This window comes from Trichosurus vulpecula, chromosome 9 (assembly GCF_011100635.1).
Source record: "Trichosurus vulpecula isolate mTriVul1 chromosome 9, mTriVul1.pri, whole genome shotgun sequence".
Taxonomy (NCBI): Eukaryota; Metazoa; Chordata; class Mammalia; order Diprotodontia; family Phalangeridae; genus Trichosurus; species Trichosurus vulpecula.
In genome coordinates this window covers 46,726,012-46,749,326 of record NC_050581.1, presented here as the reverse complement: position 1 = coordinate 46,749,326, position 23,315 = coordinate 46,726,012, and the positions used below count along the sequence as shown (strand labels likewise).

Below are 23,315 nucleotides of genomic sequence, written 5' to 3'. Positions count from 1 at the left end.
CACTTTTTTCAGTAGCAAAGATATTAGCGATTTGATTATTGTTCTCAGAACAAGAGATGGGGGCGAGGCAGGGCAGGAGCAAGAGATTTGTGTCTGGGGATGAGGCAGATAGATGGCAAGAAGCTTCCCTTGGCTCTGGTTTCTTAGTAGATGACTGGATAGAATGTGAAACATGGCCTTGGGTCAGTCCAAAGCAGAATGAATTAATGTCCCCAAGAAGAGGGTAGGTCTCTAGATTTATCTCCATTCACAGATTAGGAAACTAAATATCAGACAGGTCAAGTGACTTGCCCTAGCTCACACATTGAGTTAGTGATGGAGCAGGAACTGGGTCTCTAAACTTCTGAGTTTTATGCTCTTTCCATTCTGCTTTATAGAATGGAGCCGGGTCAGTTCCTGTCAAATGAATAATAGAGATAAAATACAATTATCATAAACTCCAAAGGGCAGCTAAGTAGCATAATAGATAGAATGCTGGGCCTGGAGTCAGGAACACTCATCTTTCTGAGTTCAAATCTGGCTTCAGACATTTACTAGTTATGTGACCCTAGGCAAGTCATCTAACCCTATTTGCCTTAATTTCCTCATCTATAAAATGAGCTAGAGAAGGAAATAGCAAACCATTCCAGTATCCTTGCCAAGAAACCCCATAAAGGGGACAGGAACAACCGGACATGATTGAAAATGACTAAAGGAAAATCCAAAGGGCTATTCAAATTCTGTTGCTGTACCAGAATCCTGTTATATCAACTATTTATCATAGATTTCTTGAAATAAAAGGGCTATCAGATCGGACCTGGAAGTCTTTCGTTTTACAGGTATTTTTCATTCTACAGATTCACAGAATAATGGTCTCAGGATTGGAAGGGACCTCAGAGATTAGTCAATCCAACCAACAAATAAATAAATAAATAGGAATCCTTAATATTATTTGGCTATGGAACTTGACTTTCAATGATGATGATATTCATTAGGTAGAGTCATAATTGATCTGGACTGCCATCTATGATTCTACTACTTTAGATTCAATGGAGCTCCAGAGAAAATCCCTCTGGATGGAAAAAAAAATCATGCAACTGAATGGCTGACTAGCTTTTTGAGGTCCATCTTTTCTATCCCTTTTCCTCATAAGTTACTCACCTTTTTTTAATAAAAAATGTGTTTACTTAGAAGCATTCAGAATGTCAACAAGATAGCTGCACCTTTTTTTTTTTTGCAATTACAGAGTGGTATTCAGTTAACAGAACAACAATTATTTCATATGCTGCATCAAAGACAACTGAAGATGAAAATGAACTGCATCCCCAAATATTTGTGCTATGCACCAACAAGAACCTGCTTTAAATTTCCATGTTAATTTACAACCCCCATTCTGTACCAGGCAAGGTTAGTGGCTATTGAAAATACCACTAAAGGACAGGGCTATCTAAACACACATATGGTAGTGTGTTAACTATACAAAAAAAAAAAGAGACACTGTACAATTTAAAAACAAATCTTACATAGCCTTACATTTCATTTTTTTTCTTTAAAAGGAGTGAGCTGTATACAGGGGGTTACATATTTTATAGACAAGAACAAACTGTTCTAGAACCAAGTTATTCATCGCCATCATCATCTTCATCCTCCTCCTCATCTTCATCTTCCTCATCTTCCTCTTCTCTCTTTATCTTGCTCTTGTCAGCTGTGACAACTGATCCCTTTTTACCAACATCAGGTTTTCCTTTAGTCCAGCACACAGCAATATCCTTTTCATATTTTTCCTTCAGTTTAGCTGCCTTCTTTTCATAAGGTTGCTTGTCATCTGCAGAAGTATTATTCCACATTTCTCCCAAAATTTTTTGCCACATCTCTTGTAGAAAGGCCAGGATACTCCCCTTTGATTTTTAGATGATACTCAGAACAGAATAAGAAAGATGCCAAAGGAGGCCTCTTCGGTGCACTGGGATCCTTAAACTTCTTTTTTATTTCTCCATTAGCTGCTATGTAGATTTTCATTTCTCTTTCATAACGAACCTTATTGGCTTTTGCCATGTCCTCAAATTTTCCTTTCTCTTTAGCAGACATTATCTTCCACCTTTCTGAGCATTTTTTAGATCACAGAAGCCTCCGGGTGCTTCTTCTCGTGTTCCTCTCGGCGGGTTTGCACGAAGAAGGCATGTGAAGACATTTTCCCTCTTGGCTTCTTAGGATCCCCTTTACCCATTTTTGATTACTTTCCCTCAGTGCTGCATGGAGTGGCCCAGCGCCCGTCCGGCTCTTACTCGCTCCAGCGCTATCTCTATGGAGCTCAATGCACTGCCAAGCTACTCATCTTTTAAAGGTCAGTATTCTTCTCATGATATGGTATAGCCATAGAACTTATGGTTCTCAGAGAACTGTAGTTGAGGATTACCCAACAGACAAAGTAGAGGCATATAATGGGAGTGAATGGGCTGCAGCATATTACAAACAAGGAATTGTGCAGAAGTGGTGTGAAGAATGTTATTAGGAAAATGTATGGAGAGAAAAAGGAAGACAGACTGGTCATGTGGAGAACTTAGTGACAGAACACATGTTCCACTGGTACCCTGGAAGGCATGTTGGATCAATCCCCTGTAGTGATCCTATGGGAGAACATGGACAAGAGACAAGGTAGGAAAAGATACAAACATCCTGGAGTGGTTTGCCATTGCCTTCCCCCTTTTTTTTGAGCCCAGCTCCTCTATGCCTTTTCCTCATAAATTACTCTTTCTCCCACTAGCTCAGGGGTTCTTAGCCTGGGATCGATGAACTTGTTTTTTTAAAAAAAAATTTGATAACTAGACTTCAACATAATTGGTTTTCCTTTGTAAATACAACATATTTTATTTTAGTCTTTTAAAAACATTATTCTGAGAAAGGATCCATAGGCTTTGCCAGACTGCCAAAGGTGTCCATGACACAAACAAGGTTGAGTCCCTGCTCTAACTTTACCTGAAACAGGTGATCTAAGTTTAGTATGCGTGAAACCAGTGCCTATTTTTGAACATAGATCTGTGTTGTTGGTATGTAAAGCCAATAGCTATTTGTGATCATAGCTCTAGAGCTGAAAGGGACCTCGGAGGCCAACTAGTCTAATCTCTTCACTTTTAGATGAGGAAACACATCCAGGGAAGTTAAGTCATACTGGAAGTATCAGATTGGGTTCGGTATTATAACCACAGAGCTATCTTTTTTTCCATTGTAGCCAGCTCATACAGGTGAGAGTGACTGACTATGAAGTTTTCAATATGAGCGTTTACACTTGGGAAATTGGCAAATGCTTTAAATCAAGGTTCGATTTGTTTTCTTAATAGTCTAGACTTAATAAAGTGTTGGGAAAAATGATAGTAATTATGAACAAATTTAATTGAACTTGGTGATTGCTGAGGAATTAAGAAGATTAAACTTAAAAGTGGGCCGAGCAAAGGGACCACTCAAGGTCCTTACTAAAATGTGAAAAGTATTTTCAGCACTGGGCCACCATATGGCCAGAAGCAGGCCCCAAAGTGCCTGTGTGGTCCTGTGGAACAAGGAAGGACAACTCTGAGCATGCTTCCTTGGGGGTGCAAGGGGATAGGGAGATGGCCCCTCCTATAAAACATATACTGAATTTCTCCCTATACCTTTAGAAGAGATTGTAATTATTAAACAAGGATAACACTCTCATCAGAGAAGAAAAATTAGTAAGCTTGCCACCACCGTCATCAGCACGCATATTTCTGTAGCTCTGTACACTTCATGAATCACCACCCGGTTTACACTGTTATGTCTACTATGGATTAAGTGTTGAATTTGGATTCTAAATTGGGGATGCTCGCTGCAGCATTTCTAATGAGGTCTCTTAGCATTTGAGAAATATAAAATTAGGAAGAGACTTGAGCTATCTCTCCCATCCAGTTCAATTTCTTCATTTCATGGCAAACACCTCTCTGAACGAATTATTGTATTGTTATTCTGCCTCCTCACAGGGGAGAAAAAAGGAAGCCCATGCACAACGAAATTTATCTGCTTAAAAGAGATTAAAAATGATACTCTATACATGTAGGTGGAGATAGGAGCGGGGTACTATGGTCTTCACAGTCTTTACCCAGATGGAGGTGGTGATATGGCTGTTCACTAGATGGTGGCCATGGGAATCATCCAAAAAGAGCTTCTTCTACTCTTTTGGAGGAAAAGTACCATCTCTGGCCTGTTTTAGAGATTCTCCCTTTCTTTAGGAGATTTCAGGGTGGTGATTGGTGAGGAACAAATTGAGGGGAGGATGAGAGTGGAAGGTTTCCTGATTTAACTAAGATTAGATAACAAGGGAGAACTTGGAAAATCATATCTCTGATACCAGGTATCATGGGGCAATATATAGGTCCAGATAGCCTCCAGCCAAGAGTTTATTATTGGGTAAAGAGCAGAGAACTTATTTGGCTTTAAAGGTGAAAGCGAAAATCTAGGAACGATGAACACTTACGGAATGCAAGCCAACTATCTGACAAGTGCTAGACTAATCTTTGGTTATTTTCTCAGTCAAAGAATCAAAGACCTCAAGAGGTCTTTTTGGTTTTTTAATGGGATTTTACTTGTGAAATTGCTAACTCAATTCCATAGGATAAGGTGAATAAACTTCGCACACATAAAGATCCTAACAAAGGGGATAAAGTTCTCACTTAATAATATAGCTATGGATAAATGTGTGTATGTGTCTTATAGCACTTAATATTAATTCATTTACATTCTTAAGAATGAGGAAAGATAGTAGTGAAGCTACAAGATTTAAGAAATAAAGACATATTCTTATCCATGTAATTTTTAAAAAACTGGCATAGAACTAAAATACCAGGCATTTTAGAAGACAAAGATTTGTTGTCTGCCACAGAGTCAGAAGATCTTGGGTTTGAATCCTCTCACTGCCACTTATCTGTGTTACTTGGCAAGTTGCTTAGTCTCTTTGGGCCTCAGTTTCCTCATCTGTAAAATTAAAGAGTTGGACAAAATTACCTCTGTGGTTCCATCCAGTTCTAAATCTATGATCCTATTATATAATAAAATAATAATAAAATGTGATGTATACATATAAGATAATCAAGGGGGTACTTCTATTTGGCTGAGGAGAGGGTGTCTTAATAGGTAGTGATAAAAGATGCAAAAAATCAATAAAACATTAAAAACACACAGAAGAAAAAATGCTCATAAGGGGACATTAACAAATGGGGTGATTTTGTTATTATAATGTTACATTTAATATACACTTTAAAACTTTACATAAAGACATTAATATATTATTCTCTTTTTGTATGCTGAAATGTTCATGTTTATTAATGACTATTAAGGTTTTAATTTTAAAAAGAAACATTTTTAAAAATTAAAATACTTTCTGAGATCTGCCTTTCCCAACTGCTATTGTAGTAGCAGCCACTTGGCCTTTCTGCACTCCTCTTATCTGCCCTCCCACTAAGCACTACACTTGGCTCCCATGACTTTCTTATACTAGGATTGGTGCACCTAGGGTAGGAGGAATAGAGGAGAGGAAGAAGAGAAGCTCCAGGAGTTTGGGGAACCATGTGTGGGTGCTTGGACTTTCTGCCAATGTAAATCTAGAGCACAACTCTTGTTCCTGACTGCCCCCGTGATAATTTTCTTTCTTTTCTGCCCCCAGACAACTTACTTCCATTTTCTTTGCCACCCCCTATCAAACAAATCTGGCCAAGACCTCTGTCCTTCCTGGCTCACTACAACGCAATATACCAGCTTTTGTCCCAACCTCTTGTCCTTGAATCAAGCTTACAATCTTCTATTACTCTTCCCACCCTCTTTTCTCAGTCCTGTCATCAGACAGACAGACAAGCAGACACACACACACACACACACACACACACACACACACACACACACACAGAGGCACACATCCTCCCTTCCTCCTCCAACTTGGGCCCTGAAAGGAAAGGAAAGGAACAAGCATTTATTAAGCACCTACTATGTACTAGGCATTGTGCTAAGCACTTTATTCGTTTAATCCTCAGGACAGTCATGGGAGGTAAACGCTATTATTTGCCCTATTTTACCGTTGAGGAAAATGAGGCAGACAGAGGTTAAGGAACTTGCCCAGGGTCCACAGCTAGCATTTGTGGCTGGATTTGAACTCATGCCTTCCTGACTCCAAGGCTAGTGCTTTATATCCACTGTATATCCGAGGTGCATCACAGGTATAGATGCTCACAGGGCCCTCCTCACATATGGGCTCCTAGAAAATCACCTCAGATACACAGTATCATATGCATAAGGCTACACTTTCTTGCGGGTCCCATCAGTGGAGAAGGGGACACATGAAGGGAATACATTGACCAGGACATGCAGAGAGACGTATGCGAAGGGGACAAAGGCGACTCCTGCCTCCATGGCTCGCTTCTATCTGCTGCCCTCTGCTGGGCATTACCTGCCATTAACTTCTGCAACCTCAAGAATGATACTGTTTCTTTGTGATGTATGGTACAACCTGCTACTGAGCTAACTAGCTTGGACTAGCCTTCGTGTCCTTGAGGTTTGTCTTTTGGACTCCTCTTTATCCGATTTTTATCTCCCATTTCCACAGTATTACCTTGTGTGTACATAGTTGTGTGCATATTCTCTCCTCCATTAGAATGTCAGCTCCTTGAGGACAGGGATGATGTTTTTGTATCCCCAGCACTTACAGCACCAGGCACACAGTGATAGCTTAATAATTGCTCATTTACTGACTGCTGTGTTGCTAAGAGCTCTTTCAGTCCAAATTCTTGACTTATTCCAAAATTGCAATTAATCTATAATCTCATTGACCTGAATATTCACTCCCACAATGCAGATTGCAGCCCATCCTTGTCTGCTTTCACTATCTCTTGTCCATGTCTTCCCATAGGTTCATTACAGGGGACTGGTTCAACACGCCTTCCAGGATGCTAGTGGAGCATGTGGGCCATCCTACAATTCTCTACATCTTCTTTTTTGTTTATACATTTCTCTAATAACATTCTTCATACCACTTCTGCACAATCCCTTGTTATGTGTTGCAGCCTATTTATTCCCATTATATATGCCTCTACTTTGTCTTTTGGGTGATCCTCAACCATAGTTCTCTGAGGACCGTAATGTTCCATGGCCATGCCACATCATGAGAAGAATCTGGTATTTAAAAGATGAGTCTTTGTTTCATTGAGAAGTTTGAGGTCATTGAAAGACTTTTATAATTTCCCAAAAGTAATATAATTTGCTCTCTTTCTTTTCAATTCTGGGCCCAGCTCCTTGTCCATTTGCAGTGCTTGTCATATATGTGAATACAAACATACAAATACACACATATGTATTTATATGTGTACTTACACACATAATACACATATACACACTATATAATATATATATGTTATCACAAAAATCTTAGTGGTTTTAAGCTATTAAAGCTTAAATGTATATATATTATACATAATAATATATAATTTGTAACAGTACATGTGGACACTAGACATGTATATCTTCATATATACTATATATGTACGTATGTGTTTATGCAAACTCATATATTTGTACAATGTTCATATTGATAGAAGACCTCTGTAGGTTGTCCTTTTATTTTCATATTATACCGTGTTATAACCTGGACAATAGGCATTTTTCATCAGCTTCTTTTTTCCTGTATGGCTGATAAGGGCAAACTCTCTTGAATGGTTATAGATCTTATCCAAGATGCTCTACAGTGTATCAGGGCTTGATTCAATTAGCACAATGATACATGAGAGCACAAGTGGCGGGAGGACCTCCCCATGAAAAGGGAATTCCCCTTCAACTTGGATTCTGTAGTGATCTCCTCCATGATAGTGGCAAATGCCTCTGGCAGTCACATTTTTCTGTTTTATGCCCCATTTGATATTAATAATCAGAGGGTCATTGAATAATTATTACTGATATATAGATGAGAGATGAGTGACACCTCATTGGAGGAGAGCCTGTAAAGAGGCGTTTGAGGGCAGCACAGACTGATCTGGATTAGACTGCTTTAGGAGTCTTGAAAGCTTACAGGTCCCCAGCCTGAAATCCAAGAATAACACAACACTCAATAGTCCACGAAAGCAGCATCAGAACCAGTCCAGACCTTCTCTTTAGAACTATGGAGAGTCCAGCCCCAACATCAAATCAAAAGTCAGGAAGTAGGCTGGAAGAATGAGGGAACACAAAAAAGAATCCCACCATAAAAAGCTATTAGAGTGACAGAGATGCTCAAGGTACAAACCCAAAAGAAGAGAATGGTTCCAGAATACCTACAAGGAAAGCTCCCACACCAAAAAACAAAAACAAAAACAAAAACAAAACACCCCCAAAAACCAATCCGCCCATAAAAGCAGCTGGGGGCACAATTTCAATTAGAATTTCTAGAAGAGATGGAAAAAAAGAGCTAAAAATGGTTTAATAAATGAGAGGGTGCTAGAGGAAAAAAAAAACTTGAAAAGCACTGAGACTTTTGGAAGAATTGAAAAGGAAATTAACAGCTTCACACAAATACAAAACCTTGCCTAAGCAACAAATTCTCTGAAAACTAGAATAGATGAAAAATAAAACAATATCTCCAAAAGACAAGAAATATTAAAACAGAAGCAAAAGACTAGAAAAAAATAGAAGAAAATATAAGCCCTTTTATAGTGGGAAAAAACCCAACAACCAAAAAGCAAACAAAAAAAATCCAACATTGACTTAAAAAACTGATCAGGGAGAAAAAAAAATTAAGAATCATGGACTACCTGAATAACATTATAAAAAAAGAACCTAGATATAATATCTCAAGAAGTCTTAAAAGGAAACTGCCCAGATATCTTAGAATCAGTGGGCAAAATAGAAATACAAATCAGAAAGAAACCCCCAAAAGAAAATTCTAGCAACATTATAGCAAAATCCCAGAACTCTCAGGTCTAATTTTTTAAAATTCAAGCAGCTAGAAAGAAAGAATTCAAATACCAAGGAACCATGGTTAGAACCACAAGTGATTTAGCATCTACCACCCTAAAAAGATCAGAGATCTTAGATATAATATTCCAGAAGACAAAGGATATAGGATTACAGCCAAGAATAACACTCAGAAAAATTCGGTATGATGCTACAAGGAAAAAAAATGTATTTTTAACGAAATAGAAAACTTTCAAGTATTCCTGATGAGAAGATCAGAGTTGCCTAGAAACTTTGAAGTTCTAACATAAAAAGGGTATACAAATGAACAATCATAAGGAACTAGACAAGGATAAACTGCTTACATCTTAATATGGGGATGTGTCACCTCTAAACACTATTATTATCAGCGGTTATAGAGGGAGTCTAATCAGACAAAAATCCTAGAAGGGCTTCTGTTATATGTTGATGATCTTAAGAAAAGGATGGAAAGAGAGTGGAAGAGGAATATAGACTAGGAGGAGAGGAAGGGAAAGAAAGGTCAAGGGAAAGTATCTCACATAATCAGGGTATGCAAGTAGATAGCTATACAAAAAGGAGTAGGGTGTGGGGGGAGTTTCTGATGCTTGAACCTCATTGTCATCTGAACTGATCAAAGGAAGGAAGAACACACACACACAATACAGATGGAGACTCGAAGAGCTAGGTACAAAAATAGATTTCACTCAACAGTAAAACAGGAAGGAAGGGGGAGAGGTGGGCAGGTTAGTCCTAAGCAAAACAAACTCTTAACAACATACAAATACATTCATAGCTCTTTTCGAGATGGTAAAGAAAGAGAATCTGAAGGCATGCCCCCTAATTGGGGAATGGCTGAACAAGATACGGCATATAAATGTAATGGAATACTAAGAAATTTTGAAGGAGATGGTTTCAGAGAAACCTGGAAAAGACTTACATGAACTGATGCAGAGCAAAATGAACAGAACCAGGAGAACAATTTATACAATGACAACACTGTGGTAAAGACATAACTCTGAAAGAATTAGAGACTCTGATCAGTATAATGACCAGTCACAATTCCAGAGGACTAATGATCAAACAACATAACTACCTTCTGATAGGGAGATGAAGGATTCATAATACAGAATGGGGCATATTTTTTGGACTTGGTCAATTTAGAAATTTGTTTTGTTTGAGTATACATGCTGTAACCTCTGTTGAAACAAAAATTTTGTTTTTCAGAATTGAGTAGGTGGAGTGGGGGATTGAAAAAATAAAATATAATTTTAAGTTGCATTTTTAAGTGGCAAATCTACTGATTCAAAATGTTTTAATGACCAGAAATAAGCATAATTAGATTTTATTTTTGTTACATCTTTTGGACAATTGTGTGAGAGTTAAGATGTGGTCTGGTGGGTAATATTGCCTGTGAAAGTCTGTTGGTCCCTAATATCTCTATCACTGATGCCCTTGACACATGTATAAATTATTTTCATAAAAAATTAATGTATAGGGTACAGCAGCTATGAGGATTCACAGTTACTAATGTTTTCTCAGTCACATTTTTATGGCAATTATAAATTTTGAGATTTTTTTCTATTAATTCAATATCTTTCTTTCAGATACTATGAGAAATAATTCCTCAACACTCTCCATATTTTGTGACCAGTAGCACAAAATGCCTTTCTAAGCATTTGATCTACTCCAGCTGCTTTTTGTATCTCTGTTGCTTTCAATGCTCTGTCCATTTAATCAAGGAGCCCATCTAGGACTGTGATGTAGTGATTTCACTGTTATAAAAATCTTTGAAGATTTTTCCCATTTTTCTTCCATTTGTTGTCCTCCTTCCGGTTTCAACCTTAGATGATTAGAGTTGGGTCTCTCACCAAACTTTCTTTAGACTTGTTTTTTTTTCTTTATGAGGCAATATTGTCCAAAACCTTTGACCATTCTCCACAACATTTTGCAAAGGAATTTATATTCTTAACCAGTATTACCCTTGGCTGCTATATTTCTTCACTTGGCAAGCAGATTCAACCAACGAAGTTTCTAGACCCTTTTACTCTTGTCATTACAATGATCAATTTATGCCAGTAAAACTTCTGAATGGAATTGTTATCATTAAGGGAGTCCTTCCCTCCAACCATTTCCTGTTTTTGGCATCAAAAACTTTAAAAAAAGGTCAGGTTAGAGTTATTTTAGTTGCTCATCATATCTTTTTGTCATTTTTATACTTTAATTTTGCATTAATTTTAATCTTCGCCCTAACAAATTGGTGGTCTGACTGTATACAGACAGCTAATTCAGGAATGACTGCCGTATCAGTAATGAACCATTTCCTATTTGTTAAAATATAATCAATTTTTTTGGTGATGCTATTGATGCTTGCCATGCTCACGTGGCTTTTTGAAGATAAAGCATTTCTGATATAGTGGTGTAAAGCTTCTGTGCCATCTACAAGTCTTTCTCATTCCCTGAACCATTTTTTCATCATCCTTGACTATGTTTACCTTTGCCTTGAAATCAGAGTATCAACATATATGCTGATTTCATTTGTAGAGTTTGGTTTAGTTTAAGTTCTTCATAAAATGTCTCTATTTCTTCATCTTCTGTGAGAAGCTCATAAGCTACAATTATTTTCAAATACTTTATGCAAATTCTTTTTGGGGTAATCAAAAGAGGCACGAAGTGATATTGTTTTCTTTGGATACAAAATAAAACCAATGTTGTCAATTCCTTTATTTGCCTCTCCAAAGAGAACCTGTGAGGCATCCTTCCATTTATCTGCAACTTCCTTTTGTTTTCCTTCTTATTTCATTCATTTGCAGTAAGATTATTAAGATTTGGATGATTCAGTACCTCCACTTGTCATTGGATAGTCAGACTAACTGCAGCTAACTTAATTTACATAGTTGGTCTAAAAATATCTTGGTACCTTCTGTCCCCTTTCTGTCATTCTACCATCATCCTGAAAGAAGCAAAATGGTGCCTGGTAGGACTGAGGGCCATTTTGCGCGGCAGCTAGGTGGTGTGGCAAATCAAGCTCAGACTTGGAGTTAGGAAGACCTGAGTTCAAATACTGAATTGAACACCTAGTAATTGTGTGACCCTAGTAAAGTGCCTTAACCTCTTCCTCAGTTTCCTCATCTGGTAATATTGGAATAATGATAACACCTACCTCACAGCATTGTTGGGAGGTTCAAATGAAATAACCGTGGTAAAATGCTTTGCAAACTTTAGAGCATTATGGATGAGCTGTTATTGCATTTTTCTGTTTTATGAAATATAATGTCTAAAGCATTAACCAATAAGTAGGCAGTGAAATGATTATGAACCTCTGCACTGAGACTTTTTCTTTGAAAGCAGAGGTTGTCTATTTCATGGACCTCATCTGAAGCCTTTTCAACTTGGTATAACCTGTCAGATCTCTTATTTCCATTGGCCTAGCCTTTGAAATTGTGAAGTTGTCCTCACACCACAATGGGGCATTGACTTATTTGATTTAGAATAAGAAAATCCCTTTCAGCTCCCATGATGCCACTCATTGCCGGTATAAATTACAGGAGCTAGATGCAAAAGAGGCCTTTAGGCTTGTTGTTGTTCATCCTTCGTTCTGGAAGACGACTAATGACATCAGGAAGGTGATGTCTTGTCCAGCAAGTGAACTGGATTTAAACGAGGCAGAGCTGTGCAAAGTCATTCAGCCTCACTCTCCCCTCCAAAGTGATTGAAATCCAGTGGCAAGACATAGGTCAGGATGACTGGCAATGGCCCACGATGAAGCGGGAGACCTTGGCCATTTTAAGCTTAAGGTTTCTCCCCATGAAAGTCTGCCTTAGGCAACACCCATTCAGTAGTTTAAGGCTAGGTAAGAATTGAGGCAAAAGGTGGCTGGTCTAGTTTGCCTTCAGGAAACAATCAGTCTGGGAGGGGAAGACCCTCAGAGTTTCTGGCCAGAACAGGCCTTTATGCTACTTTTCTCCGGTAATCAAGTCTCTCGATTACCCTCCATAGGTAAAAAATAATAGCGGGTCTTTGGAAATTGAAATACAATTCATCTAAATTTCAGAGAAGAACTCAGGCTCTCCTGGGCATTCTATTACAGAGCCAGAGTGGCGGGAGGCAGTGGTTTCTTTTAGGAGCGGACATACGAAGAAATCAAAGAGTCCTTACGGACACTGCTAATGAGACTGGAGAAGACCTGGGGAAGTAGAATAAGGGAAACAGGGAAACAGGCTTGGGCTTTTCCATTCGTCCTTTCCCCTAAACGTAGCCCGGCAGCAGGATTAGTAGATTTGGAGACAGAGGTATTAGATTCCAATCTCTGCCCTTCTTCCACTCACTTGTCTGTGAGGCTGAGCGAGTATTTTCTTCTGTACAATAAGGGGTTTGTAGATGATCTCGAAGGTCATGCCTGATTCCAAGTCCGTGGTTGTATGATCCTATACGACCGCCGCCATTCTCATTGAAATCCCTCCCTGTATTGACTCGGGGTCAAAGTCAGGGTGGGACAGAGGAGAAGGGAAGTGTGGGGGGGAAGTGAAGGAAAGGTAGGAAAATCTAAAGCTGCAGGAGGAGGGAGGGAAGGGTCCTTTCTAGGGTTTCTGGGGTACCCGGCTGAGGCAGTTGGAGTCAGGCGTGCATGAAAGTATGAAAATCATTGACTGCTTGTGCGTGTCAGCAGTTTGTAAACCGAAAATTCAAACATACTTGAGGGATACAAACATTTTCATTTACTTATGCACATGAATGGCTTTAATCAAATCCCAAAACACACAGGTGATCGCCAAGTGGTAAAGACAGGCTGCTGTGTCGTGTAGTTTACACGTGTATTATATACATAAAATATGCAAAAGAAATTTTTGAGTTAATTAAACCCTCTGGGCAATCTTTTTGACTCAGGGAGAAATTATTCCCTTTATTAGTTCGGATTTTCACGACAGGGTTTCTTAAAGCAGAGCAGAACGGATTATTTTCTTTAAAAGCACCAAGTTGCTAAGGAAGTAAAGGCTTCCGGCTCCTGGTTCAGTTCGGACGGACTGTGGTGTGCTGACCTCCAGCAGCCAGGACTTGTTTCCAACAGTGGTCCCCTAGAATCGCCAGCGCGCCAGCTCCGGGGAAGGCGTGCGCTAGCCCGTGTCCAGGTTCCATAACACTTGCACCAAAGAGGAGGTAAAACAGGAGAAACAGAACGGAAACGTAAGCTAATTCGGGGCCGAAACCCTCCACCGAGGAATGAGTGATGCTCCCAACTGCCAGCCCCGACAGAAATGAAATTATCCTAAAAATTTGCGGCTTTAAACGCTACTGCCACCAGGCACGGACGGGGTTCGAACCCGTGATCTTCGGTTTACGAGACCGACGCCTTACCACTTGGCCACCGCGCCTGCGTTAGACTGTGGGGCGGGCGAGCCTCTATCCTGGCGCCGCTCCCGAGTGCTTCCCAGCGCGGGCACGAGCACGCTCGCTTCCCGCGCTCTTTCGCTCCTCCCTCCCCTCTTCTGATTACCGCGGCTTGGCTCAAATGAAGCGGTGCGCGCGGAAGGCACCGCAGCCGTCCTCGAGGACCGAGGATGTTGTGGGCGGGGTAAGAGGGCGGGGCCAAGCGTCGGGCGGCTGGTACACAGCCAGAACGAGGCCGGTCTGTTACCTGCGCTCTCGGGGGTGACTGGCTCGCTGGGGGCCGGGGACTTTTGCTTGGGAGGGAGGAGAAGACTGGAAAGGTGATGGGAAAAAAGAGCTGTAGAGGATGCACCCCCATCCTTCCAGGTGTTTGTCTGGATGATCGATTGTGATTGATAAACCCCGGGGCACCGCGATAAAGGGTCGGTTTTCAGCGAGGCGCCCAGCGGCGAACTCCCTCACTTGGAGCCCTTCTCCCACGGGTGGGGGTGGAGGAGGGGCAAGGCTTGGGCTCTTTTGTTCCCCGGACCCAGACCCTTTGGCACCCAGACATCGCGACTGAAAAGAACGTCGTACCCACTCCGCACTGGGTTCCCCTCCGCCAACTCCTCTGGTCCTACGTGGTTGAAGAAGCCCCCCGGCACTCGAAACTTGGCAGCTTCGCATTAAGGGCTTCGCACCCGGAGACATTAGGCTGTCTCCCGCCCCTTTGATTTTGCACGTGTGCGCGGAAAGGTGTGGCTGGGAAGACACCGCCCCTGCCCCCTTCCCATTCCGTTCTGGGCTCCAAATTGTGCGTTTTTAACATTGGGACTACACAGTTCAGTCTAGGCTTAGAGTTTTTAGAAAGCACAGTTATGAGTCAAACCAATAGGAAACTTTAAACGAGAGGGAAATGAACGCACACAGCGAAGAATCAGCTTTCCTCCTGATACCTATTTTAAATTCCGTGGGAATGAGTAAAAAGGCAGGCGTCATTCTTCATCTGACAGGTAGAAACACGCGCTGAATAAGAGCGGTATTTCATCCATCTTGTGTCTGAAAAGAAAACGAGGACGTTTCCACTTTTCAAATGGCACTTTTCAGAATTGGACTGGTAAAGGCGCCTGCTCCAAGCTTGAAAGTAGGACAGCAGCTGCTTTCTTTTGTACGCTCGTAAACCTCTCAGAATACTTTATTATTGTACCTATGTGGCGGAGGCCAAAGCAGGAAAGAAAACTGGCATACGGGGCAAAAGCAGATTTTGCTGTAAGTAGGCACAAGAAAGAGGAAGTGAATCTAGTTTTAGACCAGACACGGTATTCTTTTGGTAATTCATTTGTGGGAACTGGGGCAAAGTGAGGACGGGAATAAGTAATTTAATAAGCTAAATACGAACCTCACTTTGCAGCTCTGCAACAAGGCAAAATATATGGAAATCCTCTCAAAGATGATCTGTCGGATGAGGCCTTCTTTTGTCATCATCTAAATTTGAAAAAAAAAAGATCTTTAGAAATACTAAATATTTCAAACTTTCACGTATTGAGCATATTTAATTTTAAGAGATTGTATGAATCAAAGAAAATGGTGGAATCCCAGTCAATAAGATTTGTTGAATGTTCTTACCAAGTACTTGTGCTCGGGCCCTGCCCAGATCATGCCTCCCGAAGCCTCCCAATCTCCCAGCCCCTGTCCTGTGAGAAGATTTTCCCTTGTTGCAGGCGTGACTCTGTTATCAGAACAGACACAGGGTGCCTGGACCGAGGAGTTTTGTCCTGGCTGGCCCAGGGCTTCTCCCTGGAGCCAGATCCCCAAGGTCCATGCTTCTGGCAGCTTAACAAAAAAACCTCTCTTCTCCCTCAGTGTCTGGTATCAACAGAGTTATCTCTGCAGACTCCCTGTATTTTCCCATCCATAGATTATAGGCGCCTGCTCCCAGACACCTGGACCCCTGATATATCCCTTAAGGCCCCTAGATTACCTAATTAGCATGTTGGCATTCTTTTCCCTTGTCTTTTTTCTATATAAGCCCCAGCACCGTCCTCAGTAGCTTTCAGGTTCCCTAAGGACCCTCACCTGCATTTGCTAAAGCATTACAATGAACGTTTGCAGCTTAACTAAGAGAAGACTTGAGTGTGTGGATCCATTCCAGGCAGTTCTGCCGTGGCACTCTCAGGGTCCCAGCACCCCAAACCTCTTCAGTATTACAAGAAATTACAAAGAAAATAAAAGACCACATCCTTAATCTCTAAGAGTGTAATCTAATGGTGGAACTAGTATCAATTGAAACTACAACATTTTATTTTTCAAAATCTCATTCTTATTTTTGTGTTTTTATATCACATTTCTGAGTACTGTATATCTTTCCCTACAGAGCCTGCCCTTTGTTTTATTTATTACTATTATTATTTTTGGTTTGTCGGTGAATTTATAAGTTCATGCTAGCATTTATGAAAAGGGAAAGATTTCGACACAACCATAAATATATTTCAGTTTACCCCCATTGAATTTAAATTTCACAGAATGGTGATTGTATAAGTCAACAGTTTATTACAGATAAATTTAAATAAAAATTTACCAAGATTATTTCAATAAGAAGCACTCCTTAGCAGTATCACTTAATGCAAAAAGCATTTAATAAGCTCCTATTACAGGCAAGTCACTAACTTGGTACTTTTCACAAAGGTGAGGGAAAACTCTACATAGTTTCATTTCCATATTTGTAGGTCAAACATTTGGGGTGGGGGGAGTGTGACATAAGCCTTTTTATATATTTAGAATGATTGTTTATTGACCTTTTCCTTTGGTCCCCTGTCTTCACCTATAATTTCTGACTCTCCCACTTCTTGTTGGATACTGTTCCTAAGTGCTACTTAAAGTGTACAAACACTACAGGTTACTGAGACATCATCTACAATCATTTTTATGAAGATATCCGCTTATGAGTAGGTACTTCTGCCATGAGAAGAGAAGTTAAATGGGGATACAGAGACCACACAAATGCTTCCATTTAACTGTTTGGCTTATAGGCAAGGCTGACTTTGAGTTGAAATGTTTCTAGAGAAATTTGTATCTTCAAAAAGAGTTGGAGAATTGATAAATAGAAGTATGTATAGAATGATTTTGTGTGTGTGTGTATACATATATGTATGTACATATACATATATATGCATATTTTTGTCTAATGGTAGCCATTTCTTGGGCAGTGAGGGGAGGGAGCAAGGGAAGGAAAAAAAGAAATTTACGTGATAAGTTTATTATAATTTTTAAAAAATAGCAAGTTATACACAATAGATTTGCAGTTTCATGTACAGTCATCTTTTTTATTCTACTGTGTTATGGAAATGCATATTTTATTTCATAAATTAAAAATATAAAAAATAATTTATAAAGAGTTGGAGAAGGATCTCAGAGGTAATCCGGTTTAACATGCCCTTAAAACATGAATCTCTACCACACTGCCAACAAGTTTCATCACCTGTAAAATGAGAGGGTTTGTGTTTAATGGCCTCAAAGTCTCCTTCCAGCTCCAGATCTATGATCTTCTTATTTTAAGTGGGTCATTTATACTGGAAGACCACCTGTGATGGAGAATTATCCCAGCTCTGCCACTTACAATCTGTGTGACCTTGGAAAAGTAATTCCACCCCTGTGTGTCTCAGTTTCCTCCTCTATAAAATAGTGAAGTTGCGTTAGATAATCTAAAACTCCTTCCAGCTTTAAACCTTATGATCCTATGATCTCAGGCATTCTTTTCCACTTTTGGACAGTCTAAACAGTGTAACACTATACAACAGACTCATGACATAAAGGATACCAGGTACTTTTTGGAGAAATTTCTCCCTCACTTGACTGATAGTCTTCCTACTAGCATTACACCGAAACTGAATGTAAGTTTGTGGTTCACAATAGTATAGAATATTATTATTATAATTATTAAATGAAGGGAAAAACCAGACCTTTGGAAAAAAATCTCCTAGAGTCAATTCATTTCAGTAAGCATTTACAAAGTACTTACTATGTGGGAGGCACTGCTAGACATTAAGGATACAAAAGACAAAATTTAAAATGAGTTTAAGCATGCCTCCCACCTTTGATTGGAAAGATGATGAACTAGGGACAGAATGAGAACTTTGTCTGATGTGTTGATTTGTTTCGCCTGACTCTGCTTATTTGTTATGGCCTAGGGGATGTTGCATATAAATAGATGGGTGAATATATAATTTGACCAGGGAGAAAGCACTAAAAAGTAAGGATGTTAGGAAAGGGGGGCATCATGTTAGGGAGGTGAAATCTGAATTAGCCCTTGAGGGTTTGTAAGAAGCAGAGATGAGGAAAGAATGCACGTAGGCTGTAGCCTGTGTCGAGGCATGGGGATGGGAGATAGAAAACCCTAGTTCTGGAAATAGAAGGTAGGTCAGTTTGGAACATAAAATATATAAAGTGAAATAGTGTGAATTAAGTCCAGAAAGGTAAACCAGAGCCAGACTAAGGGGTTTGCGTTTTATCTTAGAAGCCTCGTAAGCCGGTGACATGATCAGATCAGTTCCTTAATATTTTTTAAAAAAAATTTTTATTTGTTTTGAACTTACATACAAAAAAAACCATTTCCATGTATATAGCACATCGCAAAAAGAGGATCAGCATGAAACCACGCAATCTCCATTTCACAGTTTATTTAAAAAAAAAACCAACTATGTAATAAATACTGCATGTCATTTTCAAAACTACCCTGCTCTTCTGTCCTTCCTTCTGAGTTTTCTTTTGTTCTCTGCTGTGTACTTTAAATTTTTTTCTCCCTCCCCTCCACCCCACCCCTAGAGAAGGCCACCATTAGATACGTGCATATGTGTGTGTGTGTGTACACATGCATATACACATATGTAAAATCATACAATACATCTATTTATCAGGTCTTTCCCTGGAGATGGATAACATCTTCCTTCATAGGTCCTTTGTAGTTGGTGTGAGTATTTGTAATACTCTGACATAGTGGTTCTTAGTTGTTCTTTGAACAATATGGATGTTACTGTATACAATGTTCCCTTGGTTGTGCTCATTTCACTTCATTATTTCCTGCAAATTTTTCCATGTTTTTCTAAAGTCAACCAATAGTATTCCATCATAATCATATACCACAACGTGTTTAGCCATTCCCTAATTGACAGGTAACCCCTCAGTTTTCAGTTCTTTGCTACTGCAAAGGGAGCTGCTATAAATAGAATATATATGTTCTTTTTCTTTTTCGCTGATCACCTTGGGAAACAGGTCTAATATTGCTGTTGCTGGGTCAAAGGGTATACACAGTTTTACGACTGGAAGCATACTTCCAGATTGCTTTCCAAAATGGTTGGATCAGTTCACAGTTCTACTGACAGATTATTGACATCCCAATTTTTCTACATCCCTCAGATCAGTTCTTTAGGAAGATTATTTTGATAGCCACTTGAGAGATGTATTGGAGACAAAAAGACTGGAAGCAAGGAGACCAGTTTGTAAGCCATTACAATAGTTCCATGGAGAGGTGATAATAGCCTGAACCACTGTGGTGACTACGGGCATGGAGACAGAAAGGTATAGAAGCAAAACATCCTTTGGAGATAGAGTTGCAAGATTTGGCAAATGTTTGGCTATGGAGAGTGAATGATTCTTCAGGGTTGCAAACTTGAATGACTGGGAGGATAAGAAACAAAGTAGTGGGAGCCAAGATGGCACTGTGAAAGGAAGGAACTACTGGAGCTCTCTCACAGATTCTGTCAGATATGTCTAAAAAGTGAATCTGAGCAGATTTGAGAGATTTAGAAGCCACTAGTAGACTGAGAGGGGCAGGAGCACTGAGCGCGGAACGGCACCAGACCAAAACAACCAGGAACAGCAGAGGAACCCAGCCAGTGTGCCAGTCTGGGACAGCGCTGGGATGTGGGAACAGAAGCAGTGCCAGGGTGGAAGTACTGGCTATGGCAGCGATTGAGTCCCAGGCCTCTAGCCCAGGACAGGAAACTGTTGGAGCTACAGGAGACACCAGTGCAGAGCGCAGGAGCAGCTACCCCGGAGGTCTCCAGCCCACAGTCTAAAGGTTTGAAACTCGCTTTCTTGAACTTCCAGGAGCCACAATGGCCAAGTAAAATGGCTCTCATCCCTCCCTTGAATACATCTAGAGGATACTCCCACGGAAGAAACAGAGGAGCCAGAAGTGGGGCTTCAGTAGCCTTTTAGAGGGAGAAGTTGGAGAGAGGGCCCTACTTGCGGTGGCAGAAGGACACTAGTGCCCCGGGGGGTGGAGCTAGCAAAAGTCGATACCAGGACCCCAGACGTGCCTTTGCACAGCTAGGGGAAGTGGCAGACACCAGCACAGACAACTGAGACCACCTGTGCTGTAGAGCAGTCCCGGGGAAGAGGAGACTCCCAGCAGCCAGACCACCCCTCCCCCACACCTCAAAAAACCAGAGGCCATAGCACACAAAGCCAGTGAGCAGGCCCACAGATCCCAACACAAGAAACTTGGGACAGAGCCCCCTGGGCCCCAGAAGCAGAGATCCACTTTAGAAGCCAGGAGGAAAAAAAAAACCATGAAAAAACACAGTAAAAAGCCACGGACCATTGAATTCTATTATGGAGACAGGGAAGATCAAAATACCAATTCAAAACAGGACAGCATGGACACTATACCCACATCTGAAACCTCAAAAGAGAAAGTGAATTGGACAAAAGCCCAAAAAGCATTCCTGGAAGAACTCAAGGAGGTCTTTAAAAAACAAATTAGAGAGGTAAAAGAAAAAAATTAACTGATTAAAAATCAGCAAAATCAGCAAAATGGTTAAGGAGAATCAGAATATAAATGGAGAAAACATCTTATTGAAAAGTAAAATAAACCAAATGGAAAAGGAGATAGAGAAGATAAAGGAAGAAAACAATACATTAAAAATTAGAATTGGGCAAGTAGAAGCTAATGACTCTACAAGACATCAAAAATCAGTCAAACAAAATCTAAAGAATGAAAAAAATAAAAGAAAACATGAAATATCTGATTGGAAAAACAACTGACCTGGAAAATAGATCCAGGAGAGACAATCTAAGAATTATTGGTCTACCGGAAAGCCACGATGAAAAAAAGAGCCTGGACAGTATCTTCCAAGAAATCCTTAATGATAACTGCCCCAAGGTCCTAGAACCAGAGGGTAAAATAATCATGAAAGAATCCACCGATCACCCCCGGAAAGAGATCCCAAATTGAAAACTCCAAGGAATATTGTAGCCAAATTCCAGAATTACCAGGTCAAAGAGAAAATACTGCAAGCAGCCAGAAAGAAACAATTCAAATGTCATGGAACTACAGTCAGGATCACGCAGGATCTTTCAGCTTCTACATTAAATGACAGGAGAAACTGGAATATGATATTCTGAAAGGCAAAGGAGCTTGGACTACAATCAAGGATCAACGACCTAGCAAAATTGAGGATAATTTTTCAGGCAAGGAGATGGACATTCAATGAAATAAGGGAATTCCAGACCTTCCTGATGAAAAGGCCAGAGCTCAGTGGAAAATTTGATCTTCAAATACAAAACTCAAGGGAGACATAAAAAGGTAAACAGGGAAATCAATAAGGTGAATTATTTACATCCTTATATAAGGTTATATTGTTTTATGTATGTTTTATATATATGTCAGTCTTGAGAATAGCAGAGTTATTATGACAATTGAAAAGGGATATACATAGACTGTGGGTGTCAGTAAAAAATAACTGATATAATGATAAAAAACATAAGAGATATAAAGAGATGGTGCTGGGAGAAGAGTTAAGGAGGTAGAAGAAAAGGGTAAATTACATCACATGAAGAGGCACAAAAACATATTATAGTAGAGGGAAAGAAGGGAGGGAGAAGAGCAGTATTTGAGCTTTACTCTCGTCAGATTTGGTTCAAGAAGGGAATAACATACTCTGATAAGTATAGAAATCAAACTTGTCTTACAAGCAGTAGGAGAGGAAAGGAGAAAGAAAAGGGAGGGGGGTGGTCAGAAGGGAGGGAAGAAGTAGCATGGGGAAAAAGGTAAGATAAGGGAGGGGAATCAGGAGGGAGGGTAAACTGAGGAAGATGGTGGTCAAAAGCAAAACTTTTTAAGGAGTGGAAGGGAGAAGGGAGAAATAAAAGCATAAACAAGGGGGAAATAGGATGGAGAAAAAAACACAGATGGTAATCATAACTGTGAACGTGAATGGGGTGAACTCTCCCATAAAATGGAAGCAGATAGCAGAATGGATTAAAAACCATAATCCTACAATATGTTGTTTACAAGAAACACATTTGAAATAGGGATACACACAGGGTAAAGATAAAAGGCTGGAGTAGAATATATTGTGCCTCAGCTAAAGTAAAAAAAGCAGGGATAGCAATCCTAATCTCAGACAAAGCAAAAGCAAAGATAGATCTAATTAAAAGAGATAAGGAAGGACACTATATCCTGCTAAAAGGCACCATAGACAATGAAGCAATATCATTATTTAACATATATGCACCAAGTAGCATAGCATGCAGATTCTTAGAGGAGAAGTGAAGTGAGTTGCAGGAAGAAATAGAGAGCAAAACTATCCTAGTTGGGGACCTCAACCTCCCCCTCTATGAACTTGATAAATCTAGCCTCAAAATAAACAAGAAAGAAGTTAAAGAGGTGAACAGAATTTTAGAAAAAGCAGATATGATAGACCTCTGGAGAAAACTGAATGGGGATAAAAAGGAACATACTTTTTCTCAGAGGTACATGGCACATACTCAAAAATTGACAATGTACAAGGGCATAAAAACCTGACAATCCAGTGTAGAAAGGCAGAAGTAGTCAAGGCAGCCTTTTTAGATCATAATGCAATAAAAATTATTTGTAATAAAGGACCATGGAAAAATAAACTAAAAATTAATTGGAAATTAATCTAATTCTAAATAATGAGTGGGTCAAAGAACAAATCATAGAAAAACAGTTAATAACTTCATTCAAGAGAATGACAATAATGAGACAACATACCAAAACTTATAGGATG

The 23,315-nt window shown here is 39.8% G+C and overlaps 1 non-coding gene and 1 pseudogene across 1 annotated transcript; both read right to left on the bottom strand.

Annotated features, from left to right (window-relative positions):
- Nucleotides 1-1,598: 1,598 nt before the first annotated feature.
- LOC118831930 lies at nt 1,599-2,206 on the bottom strand (annotated as a pseudogene).
- Nucleotides 2,207-14,216: 12,010 nt separating this feature from the next.
- TRNAT-CGU lies at nt 14,217-14,288 on the bottom strand. Its single transcript has one exon. It is a non-coding gene; the product is annotated as a tRNA-Thr (tRNA).
- Nucleotides 14,289-23,315: the final 9,027 nt, after the last annotated feature.